This window comes from Pipistrellus kuhlii, unplaced genomic scaffold (assembly GCF_014108245.1).
Source record: "Pipistrellus kuhlii isolate mPipKuh1 unplaced genomic scaffold, mPipKuh1.p scaffold_m20_p_3, whole genome shotgun sequence".
NCBI lineage: Eukaryota > Metazoa > Chordata > Mammalia > Chiroptera > Vespertilionidae > Pipistrellus > Pipistrellus kuhlii.
In genome coordinates, this window is record NW_023425529.1 from 167,953,601 (window position 1) to 167,960,753 (window position 7,153).

Genomic DNA, 7,153 nt, shown 5'->3' on the forward strand with positions numbered 1-7,153 from the left:
ACTCCGGAACCTCCCCGTCATCCCAGCTAACTGAGTGGAGCACAGATGAATTATCCTGAAGATCCCTTCCCAAGTGACAGGTTGATGAGCAAATTTAGTATTGTTCCTGTGATAAGGCACTGAGTTTGGGAGTGATTTGTTACATAAGTATAGATAGCTGGAACCATTATTTTGTCTTTTATGACTCTGTTAATTGGTAGTTTCTTCCTCCATTGTTTTTCTTGCAATTTTTTAAAATTGAAGAACTGGGTTTTGGTGGGTTTTTTTTTTTTTTTTTTTTTGTCCTATAAGGTTTCTCACAGACTGAAAATTGCTAATTTCATCCCCACGGTAATCTTTTAACATGTTCCTCTGTCTTCTTGCGTTTTTGTTTTTTTTTTAAAAATAAGGATCTAAATTAGAGGCTTGGTCAGATTAAAGTCCAATCTTGGTAAGGCCACCTCATAGATGGTGATGTGTTTCATCAGGAAGCATGGGATGCTAATTTTGTTGTTGTTTTGTTATGTAAATCCCCCCTGAGGATAATTTTTTAAGAGAGAGTAGAAGGGCAGGAGGGAGGGGGGAGAGAGAGAGAGAGAAACATGGATGTGAGAAAGACACATCTGTTGGTTGCCTCCCACATGCACTCTGACCTGGACCAGGATGGGGATCGAACCTGAAACCCAAGTACAGGAATCAAACCCATGGACCAACCTTTGGTCCACAGGCCACCACTGTGACCATTAGGCAACATGGGCTAGAGCGGGATGCTGGATTTTTTACTGTGATGTCAGCAACCGTTGATGATTATGCTGAGCTCCATTAATTCATTTGTGTGGCAGACTGGCAGATATTCTAATTCTAACATCATTTATTCACTCATTAAGTGGAATGCTTTTATAAATAGAAATTTTCCCTCACTGTGATTTGCTTAATGTGAGGTAGATTTTTATATAGAAAGGCATAATTAATGCTTGGTTCGTTCCCCTAATTTACCAGATTAAAAAAAAAAACCTTTATGAATTTAAAATTATTTGATGTTTCATTCTCTTGCAAACATCACCCTTATTGATATTTTAAATGTCTGATCTTTGAGCTGTCAGAGCCAAATAAAATTAGTTTGGGAGTGGTTTTTTTTTCTCCTTTTTCTTTTTTTCTTTTTTATTTTTTTAAAGGATAACCTGAAAGGGCTGTGGGTTTTTATTTTCAGAAGGAGGAACCAGTTTGAGAGGTCTTTTGATACAACCCTAGTACTCTTTGATAGCTTCTTTACTTTCTGGCATGACAAAAAGTTCCAAACAATTTTTGAACATTTCTGCCTCAGACCTAGACTCAGTCATTTCTCGAAGGAGCTCTAATCACTTTCAGGGGTTGTAAGTGCTGGATTGGTCATTATTTCCAACTCTTTCCCGAAAGATAAAATATCCTGAGTGCCTGTCTTCCTTTGCCCACCAGCCTAGCACATTGGAGACACCGGGGCTGAGGCTGAACAAATTGTCAGCAAATGCCTCCTGCTCTTCCAAGGAGTCCAGACGTCATTACTATTGTAGCTAATGGCTGTTGAGTGCTTATCCAGAGCTTTACATCCATCATCTCATTCAATCCTCGTAACAGCTCAAAGAGATAGGTTATTTATATTACCATCCTCATGTACAGTCTGAGGGGCATCAGTAATCTGCCCAATCATGGGGTGCAGGGGGTGGAAGGGCTTGGTGCCCTGACTCCTGCTAGGTGCTGCTCTCGTCCATCCAAGCTGCTATCAAACCCCCCCACTCCCCTTCATTCTCTCCCCACAGGGGTTCTTGAACTAAATCCTACAGAGGTAAAACACGCACCAAGACAGGCCCCGAGGGAGGCTGCTCCAGCCCAATGGAGCCTCCAGGCTTTGGGCAAACCCCAGCCAACTGTGTCCCTTCGCCTTGCGAGTGGAGAAGTGCAGAGCTGCGACCCTTGGGAGCAGATACTGTCCTTTGCGGGGGGAGAAAAACCTGCCCACAGTGGGGCCGGCACCACAAGGAGATGGAGAATGGGTTGGATGAGGGGCTGGTTGATAGCCTTTCTGATGACTGGGAAAGCCCTGTGAAAGGAAGTGCGGTGCCGCCGGCTGCACAAGAGTAGTCTCCGGACTGGACGGCGTGGCTGCAGACAGCCAGGGGGTGCATCCCAGGCTCCAGCCCTGACCCTGAGTCTCAACTTTTGCGGGTGGCAGTCATATTCCTCCCTGTCATTGCTGAAGGCCGCCGACTCGGACCGGCTGGCCCAGGCTTCTTCAAGTGACTGCTGTCTGTGTGCCCGGGGAGAAGGACACCGAGGAGCAAGTATTCCAAAATTCAGTCACTGATGCCCCGCGGCCCGCCGCGACCTGTCTGCATGGGATCTCGGTCCTTGAGTTGTATCTGCCTATGAAGGAGCCTGTGAACTCCGAGGTTCTCCACACGAGGGCGCGCTGAGATTCCAAAGGCTTCCAGAGGATCCCAGGGCCGTGCATCCTGAGGGGGCTGCAGAGTATGGGCGCGCTTTGCTGTGCCTTTCTTGGGTTGCATTCCCCCGTTTCCATCGGCTGTGCGTCCCACAGGACCTGGTAATAAAAGAGCAGGAAATGGGGGTTAGGTGGGCCTGCCCTGGTTGGCAAGTGGCTGGGCATGCACAGTAAGCTCGGGCACCAGGGCGCTTCTTCCCCTTCCCCTGCTCTTCACAGAGAGGGATAGCTTCAGGATCAGCCTCAAATCCGGGGTGTGTGCAGGAAGGGAGGGTGGGGTGCAACACGATTATAGTAATCAGTCATTATCGAACATTATAGTTATTAATAATTAGAGGCCCGGTGCACAAAATTTGTACACTGTGGGGGGTGTCCCTCAGCCCAGCCTTGCACCCTCTCCAATATGGGACCCTTGGGGGATGTCCAACTGCCGGTGTAGGCCGGATCCCACAGTCAGAGACTGCTGGCTCCCAACCACTCACCTACCTGCCTGATTGCCCCTAACCGCTTCTGCCTGGTAGCCAGCTCACCCCCTAACCACTCCTCTTCTAGCCTGATCGCTCCCAACTTCCCTCCCCTGCTGGTCCAGTCCCCCCTAACTGCCCTCCCCTGCCTGCTTGGTTGCCCCTAACTGCCCTCCTTCCCCTACAGGCCTGGTTGCCCCCAAATGCCCTCCCCTGATGGCCATCTTGTGATCACATGGGGTGGCCATCTTGTGGAGGGTGTGATAGTCAATTTACACGTTACCTCTTTATTATATAGGATTATGTATAACAGGATATTATAAAAATTAAGTTACAAAATTTTTATTCAAATGTTTTTTTACTCACTCAGTATACATTATATTGGCTGGGCCGCAAAAACATTTGTTGTGGGCCGAGGGCTTGACACGCTTGCTGGGAAGCCAAGTGTTGTGTGCCTGCCTACTCTTCCAGGCACATTCAACAGGGACCCTCGCCTTACTCCGTGATTTAACTGCGGTTCTCTTGCTTGCTCACCCACACTTCAGATTCATGGGTCTTCTTCCAGTTCCTCGAATCTAAGCAGGTCTTCCTGTCAAGCCTTTGCACATGCTGTCTCTTCTGACAGTAACACTTTCTCTGCTTTTTGGAAGGTCAGCCCTGTCTCATATGTGTGGTCTCAGCTCTTATAATAGCTTAGATATCTCGCCCTCAAGAAGGCTTTCATCTAGCCCCCCTACAGAGTAAGGTCTTCCAGTCCTCACAAACATTTATTCCCTGTCTTTCTGGTTTTCTTTACACTTCTTGCCACACGTTGTATTTATTCTGTTATTCTCTGACCTTGACAAGGTAATGTAAAATAGGTCAGGGGACACATTGCTTCATCAGGGCTGTGACTTTCATATAATAGGTTCTCAAACTTTTGTGACAGTACTTTTATTCATTGGCTCCTCGCTACATAGAACGTTAGAGTCAGAAAATGCCTCTGGCGTAGGGCCGTCTACCCAGCTCTGCGGGGATCTGCTGTTTGCAGCAGCTCCCCAATGCCATCGCATAGGGTTGGCACCTCATCATATTGTAATAAAATGGAGAAAAGCTATTTTCTTAAGCACAGAGTACACCCTCCTTCCTTCATTCTCTGAATCCTTCTTAGAGACTGAGTCGGCTGCCTCTCTGGGGCAGTATCCCTGGGCCCTCCACAGGGTCTGGTACTCAGGATCTCAGGAAGTGTTGGGTGCTGAGTGAGGGTGGGCCTCCCAACTGCCCCTCGGCTCTTTTTTGAGGCAAACTCAGCACAACGCTGCATTTCTGCAACACTGAGCTAGCACCACCAAGCTGGAGCTGTCCTGGGGACACGGAGAAGTGAATTCATCCTTGGCTGGCTACCAGCTGCCTCATTTCCCTCCCCTTCCTCTTCCATGTTTACAAACTTCCAAATCTCTTAATGACCCAGAGGGACTCAGTTAAAGCCCCAAGCTTATACCCTTCACTCAGCACTGGCCAGCCCTTAGAGAGCACCTCTTGTCATTGGAGCACACAGGCCGGGGGTGTCGCCTCCCGCTTCAGGTACCTGAGCAGCTTATGTAGTATTTCCCCTAAGAAAACGGATTTCCTAGGATGGGGTGGGAAGGAAGGAGGGTGTGTTCTGTTCTTAAGAAAATAGCTTTTCTCCATTTTATTACAATAAAAAAAAAAAAAAGGATAATCTCATGGTTGGGAGAATGTACTTTGGAATGTGGCAGACCTGAGTTCACATCTGTGCTCTGTCTTTTTCTTTTTTAAAAACTATTTACCTGAGGATATTTTCCCACTGATTTTTATTTATTTCCATTGATTTTGAGAGAGAGAGGGAGAGAGAAAGAGAAAGAGAGGGGGAGAGAGGGGGGGGAAGAGAGACAGACAGAGAGAGAGAGAGAGAGAGAGAGAGAGAGAGAGAGAGAGAGATGTGAGGGAGACATATAGATTGGTTGCCTCCTGCATGCACCTCAGTGATCAAGCCTGCAACTAAGGCACATGCCCTTGACTGGAATTGAACCTGGGACTCTTCAGTCTGTGGGTTGATGCTCTATCCACTGAGCCAAACTGGCTAGGGCTGTGCACTGTATTTATCTGACCTTGGGAAAATTGCCTATTATTCTTAAGGTTCTGGGTTTTTTCTTGGTAAAAGGGGGATTAAAATACCCACTTTTATGGGTTGTGGTAAAGAACATAATAAGTGTTATTACTAGAAGTCTTCTGGAAGCTCCTGTGGTCACCCAAGTCCCCAGGAGAGAACTCAAGAAGTCACCCAAGGCCACAGTGCGTTACGAAAGGCCTCTGTGCAGCCTCCTCATTCATGTCTGGCTTCCCAAGAATGTCTGCAGATTTAGAACCCTTCCCTCATGATTCCACTTCAATATTTCTTCCTGGCTCTTTGCTCCAATTTTCCTTCTGTGATGTCCTTGACAATCTGTTGTCCTCACTCACCCAGTTCGCATCTGTGGCCACGCAAAAGGCGGGAACACCGTGTGGTTCACAGCCCTTTATTGTTCAAGAAAGGATCTGGATAAGTGAAAACCCCAGGTGCTAATCTCCAAGGGTGCTTGCTGGTGGCTCTTAACCTTTTCTGACTCTCTTGAGAATCTGAGGAAAGGTAGAGAATGTCCCTCTAGAAAAATGTATATTCCCACCAGCACATGAAGTTTGCATACAATGTGGGGGGCTCTGCGTCTCAGGGAAGCCCATCTGGTGCCCCCTAAGTGTCCTGGAGGTCCAGGCAGCTCAGAGGACCGCTCTTCAGTCCTTCCCTGGACAGTGTCTCACAGCTCTGCAGCAGCAGAAAAACAAAGCAAACCTCAAGTGGTGTCCATTTCCCAGCCTTCCCTTCGTCAGGAGGTGCCCAAACCAGGAAATAAAAACTGCTTTAAGGAGTTGGGAAAGACAAAAACTAAACAACCCGTTGTTTATCGACAGCCTGCGGGGAAATGAGAAATGGCGGAACTAATAGGGCATATTTTGTGAGCACCACAAGGATTCATAGTGTCTGTGAAAAAAAAAAAAATGTATGGCCATCAAGAAGAATTTGAGATATGAGTGGGGAAATGGTCAGAAATGGGGGAGGGTTGGGGGTGGAAGAATGGTGTTCAGACGAGAAGAGTTTTGGGAGCCTGGTTGTACAAGAATGTGAATTACTTAACAGCACTGAATTGGACACCAAATATAAATTCTATGTTATGTGTGTATTACTACAATTAAAAAAATGACTGAGCAACATGTCCTCTATGAGAACTTTTAGAGTTTTACCTTACAGGACCCTGAGCAGTCCAGACCCCTTTCAACCAGGATATGCAGAGGCCAATGGCAGAATTTGGGTTTAGGAACTGTCTTATCAGTGGTAAGCTGGTTTTGGAGGGATCGGTTATGGTGGAATTAGCATAAAGCTGTGGATAATTGGTGGGATTAATGGAGGAGGGGCTGGCGCGGGTAGGCCAGGGCCGTGAAGGAGATGGCTTACAGCTGGTCAGTAGGATGTCTGTCCTGCCTTTGCCTCTGCCTCTTCTGAGGCTCAGTGAATCTGTAAGGCTGACACATACACGGTCTTCCTCCGACTTCCTGACTTCTGAGACAGCAGGTGGTGCTGTTTAGCAAACTTGGGAGCCCAGAGGAAACCTGAACTTTTCTTGAGCATCTCCACCCCGGTAATCCCTCCCTTTGCCTGGGCCAGAGCAGAGGAGGAGGGAGGGCTGGGATCTGGTCTTGTGTGTGTTTCCCACGCGTGTTGGTATCCCAAGTGTCTCTGGAATGTGGCTCAGGTGAAGTTCTGGGTGGTGGCCACCAATAGCTCGGCTGGGAGGGGTAAAGAAATTCAGAGGCATCCGCACACACTTCAGCTTCGAAGCTAGGCTGAGTCACCTCCCTCCCCCCCCACCCCCCCCCCAGCTGCGGTGGGGGTGGGGTGGGGGGGCTGCAATGGCTTTGCCTGCTCCTACTGCTCCTAAGATCCCCCTTTCCTTAGAAAACTGCTCTTAGGAGTCTAGGACCCCACAGCAAAACAGACCAAACATCTCCTTAAAATATCTCTCAATTGCGGGCTTTTATCTCGTGAGCTCAGGTTCTGGAAAGCACACATGAAGACCAGTTGGTGGGCTGTGGTGCTTGCCACGTGGGGTAGGGCACTGAATTAGGTTAGAGGTCTCCTTCTAGCCTGTGAATCTGGATTTGATTGTTCCACTGGGCTTTGTCCCCAACAATGACT